Genomic DNA, 13,212 nt, shown 5'->3' with positions numbered 1-13,212 from the left:
TTGGCAGTTGAAGATGCACTCACCTCAAAACATTCCAGATTATTTGTAGTAAAAGAATGAAAGTAATGAATGAAATTTGCTTGAAGTGACAGCATGTATTATGAAAGAAGTTTTAATTTCAAATGGTAAAGACAGATCCCTACCCTCCTGAGGCCTGTGATAATGAACAGGCTTTAGTGGTGGAAAAACCCGCCTCTCAAAGATACTGCTCTGTGTTCATGAGTTCCGCATTGAACCAGCAGTGCCCTTTATTTCTTCCTCTTTGGATCTGGCATGTGTGTGTCAGTTGAGGTATCCAGAGACAGCACAGATGCCCAAACGTGGGCAGGAAGCCAGGCTGCAGGGCTTACAGTATAAATATATATTTTTATAACTTCATACAGACCTTTTTTTCCCAGTAAGTTTGTTTTTTGGGCTTAGAAACTCTGTGTTCTTAGCTATTTTAAGAAATCTGATGGGTGAGAGATGGAGAAGCAGCAGACATGTTGGCAAGATCTTTCCATGAACAGAATGCCAAGATTTAAAAGAAAAAAAGAAAAGAAAGAAATAAAAGAGAGAGGGGAAGAGAGAGGGAGAGAGAGAGGGAGAAGAGGAATACCTTTGACTTTTTCTTGCTCTTCTGTCTCAGAAAATTGGCTCATCTAAAACTGTTGGATTTTGGCAAAGAATTCATATCAAATGAGAGAAGTAGCATGTTTCTGAAGCAAGGTGATTTCCAAAGTGAAGCTAGATGTGCATTCAGCTCCTTCCACTTGGCAGCTATCATAAAAGGCAAAAAGATTTACCAGTTCTCCAGAGGGTATCTAACAGGGTTGCCCCAATCTGTCAGGAAGTGTTAGAACTCAGTAAGACTTGAAGTGGGACTTAAAGTTAATGAAGCTCAGATGTTCACAATGTCAGGTGTGGATCCACCCAAATCAAGGAAGAAATAGGAAGAAGGGAAACATGCAAGGAGTTCTAAAGGAAAATGCCACGCAGCCAGGCTTAGCAAGAATACTAAATAAAGAGGGCAAATGGAGATGTTAGTGTAGTTACCGCATATCAGCTGGTCTCTGGGACCTATCCACATGAGTGCTGTTTGACTGCAATGAATATCAAACAAGGCTGAATAAGGTTTGCCTGTAATCAAAGTGAAGTTATGCATTTTATTTACACAGAGAGAGAGAGAGAGAGAGAGAGAGAGAAAGAAAGAAAGAAAGAAAGAGAATGTTACCCATAATATCAAACTCCAAAAGATTAAGGATTTTGGACATTAGCTCATAGTTTGCATGAGAAATGAGAATGGGATAACAACTGAAGCTCTACATAGTGCTTTTGAATTTGTAAGAAAAAGAAAGCTGAAAAATAGCACTGTGTAACCTCTACAAAATGGGTCACAACTGGACTAGAAGTAATTGCAGAAGTCCCATTTTGTCTAACAACATTTCTCCAACGGTCTGTCCAGATTTCTGTCTAATCTAATCTATCCATACGCCCATCACTTTGAAAATGACTTGCCATTTTTCAGGTTTTATTAATCCACCTTTGAAAATTCAAAATATGACTCAGAAGCAGGAAATGGCCTTGTGAAGTAAAAATGGTAATAATAATTAAAAGCACATGCTTAAATCTACACACAGTCCCACTCTGCAAGAGTTAAAATGCATACTACATCTCAAAGATCTTTTTATTCTTTCAAAGTAAGAACTAATGGAAAAAGGGAAGAAAAAGTTTCCACGGCCCAGATATGTCTTTGCTGAATCACTTTGTAAGGTGTGGACAATTGAGTCATAAACTTTCACACTACAGATGGCTGTGTTTCTTTCATAGTGAATCAAGCTTTAAAAGATCTGTGACACTTTATGTTATATGTTAACTAGAGAGGCATATTATGTAAAAAGCACATAGGGTTTCACACACACTAGTGCTCTCTACACAAGAGAGCATCATTTTCAATATTCACTCATAAAACCAGCTTCCATTTCTATATACTAACTTTTTTGTGCAATTGCCTCAGTGTATGTGGGTTGGTACACATTCATACTGCTCTCAGACTTATTGGAAATCCTCCCGTGGGAAATCCTGTGGAGCTTCATAAATTCATCAAAGGCATTTTTAAATATCTTTTTATATACCATACAATTTGTATGTTTGATTTTAACATTAAAAAAAAAAAAAAAAAAGTAATTTGTCTCTAGATTGTCACCTCATCTAAAGCCGCTTGAAGAAATGAAAGAGAAAGTAAACAACTTGATATATATACATTTCTGTGTTCCTGTATGATAAAAATGTCCAAATATTATAGACACATTTTAGAATTTTGGATATAGAACAACAATGCAAAGAACACTTTCTGTCTACCTTAACCCAAATCTCTCTTCAGTAGAAGGTTTCACAACAGAAAGGCTAACACCTGTAACTACAGGCACACAATGTCAGTTACACTGACACTGGAAGTTATTTAAGAGCACTGGTAAAACTCATATTCACATTTTGAGTGCAAGTACACTCCCTATAAACTTGACTTTTAAAATCAGATAAAAAGCATAAAAATGATGCCTCCGTAGCTGGTAGTCTATGGCAATGGAATGAAGTGCAATTACTAAGGATGATCAATATCTAGAACAAGGATTAACACTTTGTTTGTCTGAACAAAGAACATTTTCTCGTTTTTCTGAACCAGTAGAACTTTGCTGTGCACAGTGCAAACCATTTCTAAGGTGATTATGACTTTGTATATTTAAAATAAAGAAAACTAAAGGAAAAAAAAATTACTACAGTCCACCTCTCAAGATATATCCTCTTATTTGGACAACAATGATGCACACAAACTTATGATTTGTTGTTCAAGATGAAATTGTTTTAATTGTAAAAAGGACTGTGTTCACTACCATGCATCCCATCAGATAGGGATTAATGCTAGGGATTAGTCCCTGTATTTTTTAGAACTTTTTTTTCAAAGAGTATGCTGCATGAACTTTTCTGGTGATGTAGCAGTTTATCAGGCTGAATTGCAAACTATTTATGTCTTAGGACCATTTGGCTAAACACCTTGACCAATAAAATAAAATTTTCTTGGAGCTACTGAAGGACATTTCAGTCTCATCTCCAGATGCATAAACTAAAGGAAACAGTAAAAACAGGTAGTGGAAACAAGATACAGACAGCTACAATGAGAACAGAGATTTTCAGCTATCTTTCCCTGCCTTTACAATTAAACAGAACTTCAAACACACTAAATGCTCAATGCAGGAGTCTGGATTGATTACTGATCTATGGTCTAATGATTCAAAGTTTGCTATTTACACTTTTTCAGCTTTAGATAAGAATCAGATTTCCTAGTATATCACCTAGCTTGTCAGATCCTCAGCAAGATATTATAAAGATATATTAATTTTATTTTTTTGACAACTGTTCTCTGTCATTTTGCTGCTTCTCTCACCCAATTAAGTATATATAGCACAATGAGATATATTTTTGGTATTCCCTTGCAGTACTATAGCCTGTCATGCTTAAATGACAAAACCAGAACAATGCCAGCTTAAAGCTAGTTTGAACTACATGAACACTGAAAAAACTAAAGTACCCTGATCCCCAGAATGCCTTCTCAGTGTTACTGGGATCGTTACACAAAGTTCTGCTACTTCAACTAGCTGAGAAATTAATATAGTGGTAGTATGCCACTGTCCACATGGACCAGCCATTAAAGGACAGCAAAGAGTACATACAGCACACTGCAGTTTCACAATTATTTCATAAAACAGCAAGTATAATATTGGGATTCAAGCAGCATGGTGTATTGTGTCCACCCCAGGGTCTGCACAGTGGCTGCAGACCTTTTACTCTGGCTTAGTGAAGTAACCACCACCCCACAGCTCTTTTTTCCGTTCTTTCATGAAATAAACAGAAGGGCAGCTGAACATAATTCTTACCTCCATGTTACAATTTTAACCACTCTTCAAGATTTCTTGACAGCAAGAAGACAAACAGGGTTGTGAGGCTCCCTGCTAAGTTTAGTGACATCTCACAGACACCTTTATTCCCACTCATCTGAAATTTCTCACACAAAACAGGCCACTACATTTGCTTATCATCTACTTTTGCCACCAATTGAATCCCAACTGAAGGCTACCATTGCAGATACTGTTTCTGTTTTAACTCTTCTAAGACCTTAGTTCTGCTGCTGGTGTTTTAAATACCTTGAGGTATTTCAAGGTAGTAGATGAGCCACATTTGACAAGGAAAAGCTGTTTCATTATCATGATGTAGAATTTGCTCATTATAATTTGTTAAACTATAGTTCTATAATGCTTGATACCAGACATTTGAGTCTATATTGCTCAAGTGAACCACTGCAAACTCTTTCCTCTTGTTCTTATCTCCCTTATGTCACTATGCTGTTTCAGATACGCATTAAAACCTCCAGCAGTTTTCTGTTTATTGCACATAAGCTCTTTTACATGTGGCACAACTGGAATTTCAGACAGTCACTCGCAATAACCTGCTCATTAATTTACTCCTACAGCCACATCTTTAGACAAATTATGAAGGTCTTGCAGACTAATCTGTCCCACATAATTAGGTCCTGTGAGCTTTGCAGTATACCTTCTTACCCTACTATCCTTTAAATTCCAAAGAATCTCTTTGGAAGTAATTTGACACGTAAAATGCACACAGTCCTCAGAATGTTTGTCACATGTTCTGATATTTCCTGCTACGTTATTATGGTCTTTCATCATTTCCTCTCACCACGACCTCATGTCTGCATTTCTTTCACCCCTTAATCCATGTACTTTCCCTAAGTTATCACAATTCCTCACAGAGTTTCACTTACACTGGAAAGTAGCAACTCTAACAGAAATGATTATAATTTAGAGATGAAATTATGGCAAATAATCAACATTTTAAATTCCATCTCAGAACATTTTCAGTTCAACTTTCATCTTCTGTTTGTATCCTTTTATCCCATTACTGGTAAATATCCTCTTTTCTGTGTTCATACCACATTGAACAAACCCATTGAAATATATTTTACTGGCAAGTTTAGAAAAATTGAAAATGAGTGTTAACAAAAATATGCTTTTTCAGAACAAGGGCAGGTTTTGATAGACTTACTCAAGTAGGAAACAATATGATCTCTCAAGGCATAGAGTACCAAAAGGTAGATGCTATATTGCTCCTACTGGAATCCTTAAGTCTCTTGCCAAAAGACATTTAATGTGCAACCACCTCTTCTGTAAAACAAATGCTGAAGAGGTGCCGACAGTGATATTTGCACAGATTCATTCTCATTAAAGGCTCTTATAATAGCATTCACTCTGGTGTAAACTTTTAAAAATTGACTCCTAGATCCATTAATCCCTTTCATGTGCTGCTCATGAGTTTAATGTGTGACATTGTAGCTAAAAGGACTAACTCTGTCCTTAGATGGATAAACAAGGGAATACAGAACAGAAGTAGATAAGTTGTATGTGTCTTTAAGAGGAGTGGGATCAGTTCTAGAAGTGTTGGAAACACTTTGGAACAACTAACAGATTGGAGAACAGGCCTTAGAGTGAAAGACATAAAGAACTCAATTTATTTAGTTTAAAGAAATGCAAGGGATAATTTGATTATACTTTAGACATGCCTCTAGAGAGAATAGGAACTTAATACTAGGGGAATCTTCATCCAGCAGAAAATAAATAAATAAATAAATGGATAAATAAAGAATTTCAAAAATCAATAGCTAAAGACTAACACTATAAATCAGATGTACAGTTTTAACAGTATATTATTCAACCATATCTTTTGGACTCCTGTGGAGAGAACACACCTGTGGCCTGCAGCTGTGACACTGCCAATGTAGTCACCAGGTAGCCAAAATCCCATGTCTACCTTCCATTAAATGAAAAGGAGAGGTTACCCAGCAAGTGTAACCTCTGAATACCAACCACGTACAACACTCTGTTGTCCAATTTCAGGCACCTAACATAGATGTCAAGGATTTCTACATAATCAGAGGAGCTTCTAAAGTATAACTCAAAACACCAATATTAAGAACCCATCCCTTTCTCTTGACTCTGTAGGAAGTCTGGGATCCTGATCATACATAGTCTGATGGCCATCTAAAAATATTCTGTCTTTCAGCCCCTATTATATGTGAAGTTATGTGTGAAAGAATGAGAAGAATGCTTCTTCCCCATTCTGCTATATCCTTCCTTTTATATGATGTTTCACTTCTCTTTTTTTGTTCCTCTCCATCCACATAGTTTGCTGAGTAAGAAAACAGACTGCAAGAGGAATTGTTGGGATCTCTGCCCTGGTGCAGAGAACTCCTCTCCTGGGTCTATTCTCCACCTGGATGGAGCTACCCTCAGCTCTGCTGCTGCCACAGATGTTTCCCAGGGTCTGTGCTGGTGCAGCTTGTTCAGGCTTCAGCACTAAATCTCATGTTACATATTGGGATAATGCTTCTGTGCTGAATGTATGCACTGGCCTAACTGTGTGGGCACAACAGACAGAATTAAAACTGTTTTCTAAGCTTCAGCACTGAGCACATGATGACTGCCACAGGGGACATCCACTGCCCAAGGTGATGAAAGAGCAACACGCCATTACACATTATTTAAACACTCTCTGACATCTTCTGCACAGCAATAGTGTAGTGGCAAAGTGTGTCTTACAGCACAGCTACCAAAACAAACAAACAAACAAACAATATAGTGTACTGCACTGAGGACAAGCATCCTCAAACTGTGCCATGATACAGAATTTCATTATTTTGGACATTATGGCCTATCTCTTGGTTCACCATTAAAACTGTCTTGCTAACTAGTGGAAAACCATAAACTACTAGAAGCCAGAGCATGAACTGTTCTTCAACACTGGGCTGGCTGGAAAGACCTCCTTTCTCCTCCTTTTTTTCCCCGAGCAGTAATTAGTACAGAGGGCACCATTAGATCAGCACCAGAGCACCAATCTAATTCATTTTTTGCCAAAAAATGAATTAACTTCCCTTTGCCAAAAGCAGAGGTTCTGTTGATGAGAGCTATAAGAGTCTGGTGAAGTGTGATGCACCATGTCACTGTGCCCTAGCACTCAGCTAGACTTCGGTGGACTTTCCTGACCTGGTTGTCATGAAATTTTCTTATGTGAAGATGGTAAAACTGATCAAAATTTCATGAGGGTGAAGATGCTTTGTTGACCGGAGTTAGTTTACACGACATTATTAAAATAGGATTTAAGTATGTGCTCTGATCCTTCTTCATGGACAGGCAGATCCACTATGCAGACTCTGTTGTAGCATAAAAGTATACCTTGACTCGTGGGATCAAAGATCCTTGAAACTAGAAGGTACTAAAAATGATGCCTATTTAACAGTAGAAACTCTATATTTCACTTTGTAGTTAACTCTGAAAATAACTGGGATTTCAGACTGAAAGGCAAAGTTATACCAGCAACACATGAATTGTTTATTCTTAAAAATAATATTTAATTTTTCTAAATGTCAATCTACTTACATACAATAAAAATGAGTCACTCTTAGTTCACATTAATGAGGAACCTTTTTCTTAATGGCTTATGGCCGACACAAATATGCCTCTATCTTGAAGAACAGAGCAATATACAAATAAAGCTGCTGTTAAAATTCATGCATAATCAAAACAAATTGAATATCCACTTTTATTTCCATAGGGAACAGAGCTATAAAGATTAATGCTAGACAATGATATTTAATTAAAGCTTATTTACTTTATAAGTACTTCCATGTTTTCAAGAGTATTCTCTTTTGGAACAGGAAGCTGTAATGCATTTCTGAGCCATCTAACAGTCATGGGTGGAGGAAAGTAGTTATGATCACAGCACAGTGCTTACAGCAATACTGACAAACTGTCTAGCAAATTTTTCACATTAAAGAATTCTAGTGTTAAAGAATTTAAAATGCATTTTAATTGACTTTTCAAAATTCCATTTTTTATTCACAAACACACCTGAATGCAATAACAGGAGTTCATTTTTATACGCATTATTCTCTCTGATGGCAAGTTATTGTACTGTACACATACTCCTCTCTTCATTTTTGAGATACAAAATAAGAGGTTATGCTCTTATGATTCATAACAAAATAAGTTTCCTTTCCTTGGCCACTAGTCTGCTGTTTCCAGATTTTATTTTTAAGTAAACTTTTAACTACTTCAGTGAAATTAAAGGAACTGGCTTCTGTATGCAGATATTGACATGAGAAACTAAAGGGAGTAAGGAAGAAAATTGTACAAAACGGCACTTTCATTTTGCCTGTTGAGGTTAAAAAATACAATAGGATTTTGGAATACTAATTTCTGAGAGGAGATTTCATTTTAAAACATAAGAATTGCTGGATATACGTGGTTGGTGCTCGTTTCTCATCTGTATGAACACACAACATCCAAACACAACACTTTCAATAACAGTTGTATTAGTCATCTACAACTACAAGGCTACACAAATAAAATAGCTTTATTTGGATTGTAATTAACATGGCAAATATCACAATATTCTTTAGGAAAGAAACATTCTGAATCTATGTATTTTATTTCTTCTGACAACTGGCAAAGTATATTGTACAGCAGAATGCTTTATTGCTTTTTAACTATTCGCCCTACACAGTATACATAAAAGCTTAATGAGTGTTGCTGCATAAAAACTAATTTTAATGCTTTTAAAATCAATGGTGAACAAAACATTGTTTAGATTGTTTTTCAAACAACTATACCACATCTGATCTTTTGAAGAAAAGCAATTACTTCTTCTTGTCGTGTCTTTTCTTCATTCTCCCATTTTACTTATACCATTCTTAGGCACCTTTACACCAGTTACCATGCAAAGAGTTAAATATTTGTGCAAATACAGAAGAATATTCTTATTAAATATCTAATCAATAAAATGCCACTTCCACTAATAGGCTAAGTGTGAGGAGGGCAAGAGGAGAAAAACTAAAAGGATTTTTTTTTCAGATCAACAAATAGTATATATGCAAGTTTGCCTAATTAAATACATTTTCAAGGAAAATTTACAGAAAATAATTTATATAAAAGGTATACAAAAATCTTTCAAAGAAACAGCTGCTAAAATCTGACTTTAGCTCCTTATTATTTTATCGACTCTGTGAATAAGCATCAGCTTTTTTGTATTTTCTAAGGAAACATCAAATGTAATCATTTTTTGTAAGTTTCAAGTGCTATAAATCATTGGGAACTTATGTACACCTAATTTATGCAATCGTATTGGTAGTGAGGAAATCATCATTCTTCAGTGTTTTGTATCTCTGTCATTCTCTCCCAGCAAATTTCTTTATTACAACTGGCACCACAATAGTTGAGTTTCTCAGCATTTATATTAGTGAGACCAATTTTTTTTAGGTATGTAATTCAGTCGTAAAAACTGAGACCATAGCCTTGAAAGTGTTATTTTGTGAATTTCCAAATATGCACACACACACCCCCTGCACACATCAGAATTTAAAATGCTTCCTTTTTCTTTCCCATCACTGGCACTCCTGAAATCTAAAAACGTATGTCTCTTTTTTAGTAATTTTGCAGGCCATCAGGCCAGAATACATACCAGCTCTTTGGTACAAAGAGAAAAATAACAACAGCAACTACCCACCAAATGGCTGAGGTACTGAGATTTATAAAGCATTCTTAGCGCATGCATAAAAGCCACTTTTCATATGGAGTTACGATGCATTCTGGAGTATGTTGCAGAAATACAGAAAAGTGCATAATACGTAAATGCGTGCTATTGTGCATAGACATTTGCTACACACATCTCCAATGCAGTGTGTGTTGAATCCACATTAAGAGTCATACAGAAACAACACTAAACATGCTTCTTTTAGAGAGCCCACTTTCCCCCTTTACTGCAACAGCCTCTGTTGGCAATGTTAGAAATAGGTGTTTACAAAGTCGTGTTTCAATTGGAAGTTTTGCCTGTGCAAGGGCTGCATTTTCAGGCTCTGTGTTCACCACAATAGAGCAACTGGTTTTGGGGCAGATTGCTCTTACCACTGTGAATTAACTCAGCCGTTTGGAAAGAGGCTTTTGGGGGACATCTGCTTAACCTCATTCTGGCTGCCTGTCCCAGTAAAAATCTTCAGTATCAGAGATCTTGTAATTTCTAAACACAGTTATCTTAGTACCTCTATTGTAATGATATATATATTTTTTTCCTTGGGATGTAAATAACAAGACAGCAATAGAGGCAACAGAACTTGAGTGCAGAAATACAGCTCCAGCCATTCCAGTCAGAAATTAAGTAAAAATCAGAAAAAAAAAAATGAGATTAAATTTCAACTTTAAGGTAATAAAAGATGGAAATGGAGGTGCCAATGAAATCGCCGAAACTAAATTTCAGAAGCACGGCTTTCTCATCTTGAAATGTTACACCCATAAAAACAGCCTATAAAATTAATCTACCTGGAGATTTTCCATGTTAAATCAGCTCAGAAATAACTTTTAAGCACTTATGGCATTATATCTAAAATACATATTCTCCTGTTGTCCATATATCAAAATCCTGTGTATTTTGAAAAATAAGATCCGAGCTGCACTGAAATGTTTGTATTATAAGAAAGAACAGTAATAAAGTATATCACTTTCAGAGAGATTTGACATTTGTAAGCATTCTCTAAAAATTTGCATCGGCTTGCAGCATTGGAGGAGCATGTTTAAAGGTTCCTAAATTCACTTTTCTCAAGAGAAGAATATAGAACACTGAAAGGTGGCAAAAAGAAGCAAAAAGCTTCTGTATCTTTTCAACCTGGATCCAAAAATGAAATTCCTAAAATGCTGTTGTTATCTGTTTTACCAGAAGTGCAATATGTCCCATTCATATAAACTCTTTTATTCCATTTGCTTAAAGGAAAGGGAATTTCAGCATGAGCAAAGTGAAGCAGTTTTCAAAGAAAACATACCCTTACTTCTTTCAGGAAAATAATGTGTTGGTTTTTTTTTTTTTCAGTTTGCCAGATCTGGAGATAAAGAGCATTTAGATAACACTGCTTATATTCTAATCAACTTGTCCAAATTAGTTTCTTGTAAAATTTAGCTTGAGCTATATAATAAGATGTGCAAATTCAGGGCTTTTTTTTTTTTTTTTTTTTTTTTTCCACCTAGAAAGCTGTAATAGGCAAAGTAGCAGATAAAAGTGGAGAGAAAAAAAAAAAATGAAAAAAAGATTCCATGCATTTGGGTTCCTTCCAAGAACTTTGCCACATTTTGCAGATTCTCAGTTTTCAAATAAAGGTGTCTTAGCCTTGCAATTGTGGAGATATTCTTGCCTCCGTAAATCAATGTATTGTTGCTAGCCAGCCTTGCAGAAATCTGTCTACAGCCAGACAGACAGAAACAATAGGAGCGACAATTATATGTATTCTTTTCCCTCCCTCCAAAATTAACATGGTTTTGCCTTAAAATTGCAAGGCAATTTTAGTAAAGGATGTGTTAGTGTTTAAAGCACTAAGTTGGAATCAAGCAGAGGTTGCACTGTAAAAGCACATATAATTAAAGTGTACAGACTCCTTTTTTTTTGCTTATACAGTGTCAGTTTAGGTTACTTTTATCAACTCAGTGTTGCAGATCAGGGAGGGAGACAAATGAACTCTGTAAGGAAATAAATTTGGGATGAGCATTTGGATTTTATCAGTTCTGTATGTTTGGACATATAAGGTGTTTCAGACAAGTTATTGAAGAAAGGCAGAAAAAAAGACAGTTGCAAGCTAAATTGTAGCAATCCAAATCACTGTGAAAATGCTGCATTCAGGAAGGCAGCAACTTCAGGGAATCTTGATTAATAAAAAGCAATACAATTTTACAATATTGGTAAAATATCTCTGCATTCCAGCCAACATTACTGAGTGCAAGACCTGGTTCGGTTTTGTTGTTTGTGGTGGTTTTTTTCCTCCCAGAACTTTGATTAAAAAAAAACATTTTGCCATCCTGTTTCAACAGTTTTTAACTCACCTTACTTTACTACTCCAAAAATCTACCTGAGCTTGGAAGAAACATCAGGTTCCAGAATTTAACAACTGTACAAAGGTGGTGTGGTATAGCATGTTGCTAATGTGCTTTATATTTCTGAATTCAGAAGCTCTCAGCAACTTAAATATGTTCACTCATGTTTCTGACACATTTATCCACTGAATGGGTTCAGAGGTGGATGCTCTTTGATGTGAAATCAAGGTGCTACAGAATTCCACAGAATCTATAGAAATACCTCCACAGATTTTGCCAAAAAAAATAAGCAGATTTATATTGGCCCTGCCAATGACTTTCTGTTTAACTTGTAATCAAAACAACTCAAACCCAGTTACTGTTTGCATATCTGCCAAGCCTCTCAATTTCAGCAGTAGGCAGCAGACTCTCAGTATGACAGCCTGTCTTTCAGATTCAAGCTGAATCTGCCAAGGCTCCACTACAGAGGCAACTGGTAAATTAAATGCCAACAAGCAAGGACATTCATGTACCTTTACACTCTGCACATGAAGAGACATCACAGGCCTCTTCATTCTAATGGGTGCTTTGTGTGTTTTGGGCTGCAAAGTAAAGAGTGCCTGCTCTTATGCATAATGAAGCCATTGCATATATATTAGTTTAGCTGTATTGCTCTAATTCTATGGTCACAAATTACCAAACAGGTTTTCTTGTTACAGAAAAACAGAATATCCTTTTGTTGGTGAAATTAGCCCACAGAAATCAAGCAATGAAAGAAAAATCAACTTTTAAGCCCTCTTCTACCTAAAGACAACAGATAACATAATATAGTCAGGTTACAGCAGAGTCATTGCCAAGGGTAACTGAAAATAAGAAACATTCCAATCATACTGTCAAATCTTTAATTCTCTTGTTTATAATATAGGCACACTCTCTGATTCTGAAAAAGGGGATCTTTTTAAAGCCATCAGAATTACTGATGTTTCTTTATAGTAAGCAGAAGAGGTTAATTATGTTTATGTAATTATTGACTCTTATTAATACTTACAAGTTGCATGAGACTTTTTGATTATTGGTAGCTGATGCAGTCACTATTGCCAAGTTTAGATTGTATGAGCAATTTTGAGTGCACAACCATAATACAGTCAGAGATATTAATACTATTGAGCATAAATAACAGTACTTGACAGGCTCAAGTAGGAGGAAAAGCACTAACACTGGTTACTCTAATGGACAGAATAAATGATAGAAGCGTATAATGAGTTTACAGCAGCCAGATTTA

General features: G+C 35.9%; 1 long non-coding RNA gene across 1 annotated transcript in view; it reads right to left on the bottom strand.

Annotated features, from left to right (window-relative positions):
• Nucleotides 1-13,212, bottom strand: part of LOC311437433 — a 149,779-nt gene that overhangs the window by 131,802 nt on the left and 4,765 nt on the right. The gene's annotated exons all lie outside the window — the stretch shown is intronic.

This window comes from Aythya ferina (assembly GCF_964211825.1).
Source record: "Aythya ferina genome assembly, chromosome: 5".
Taxonomy (NCBI): domain Eukaryota; kingdom Metazoa; phylum Chordata; class Aves; order Anseriformes; family Anatidae; genus Aythya; species Aythya ferina.
This window is presented reverse-complemented; position numbering and strand designations above follow the sequence as displayed.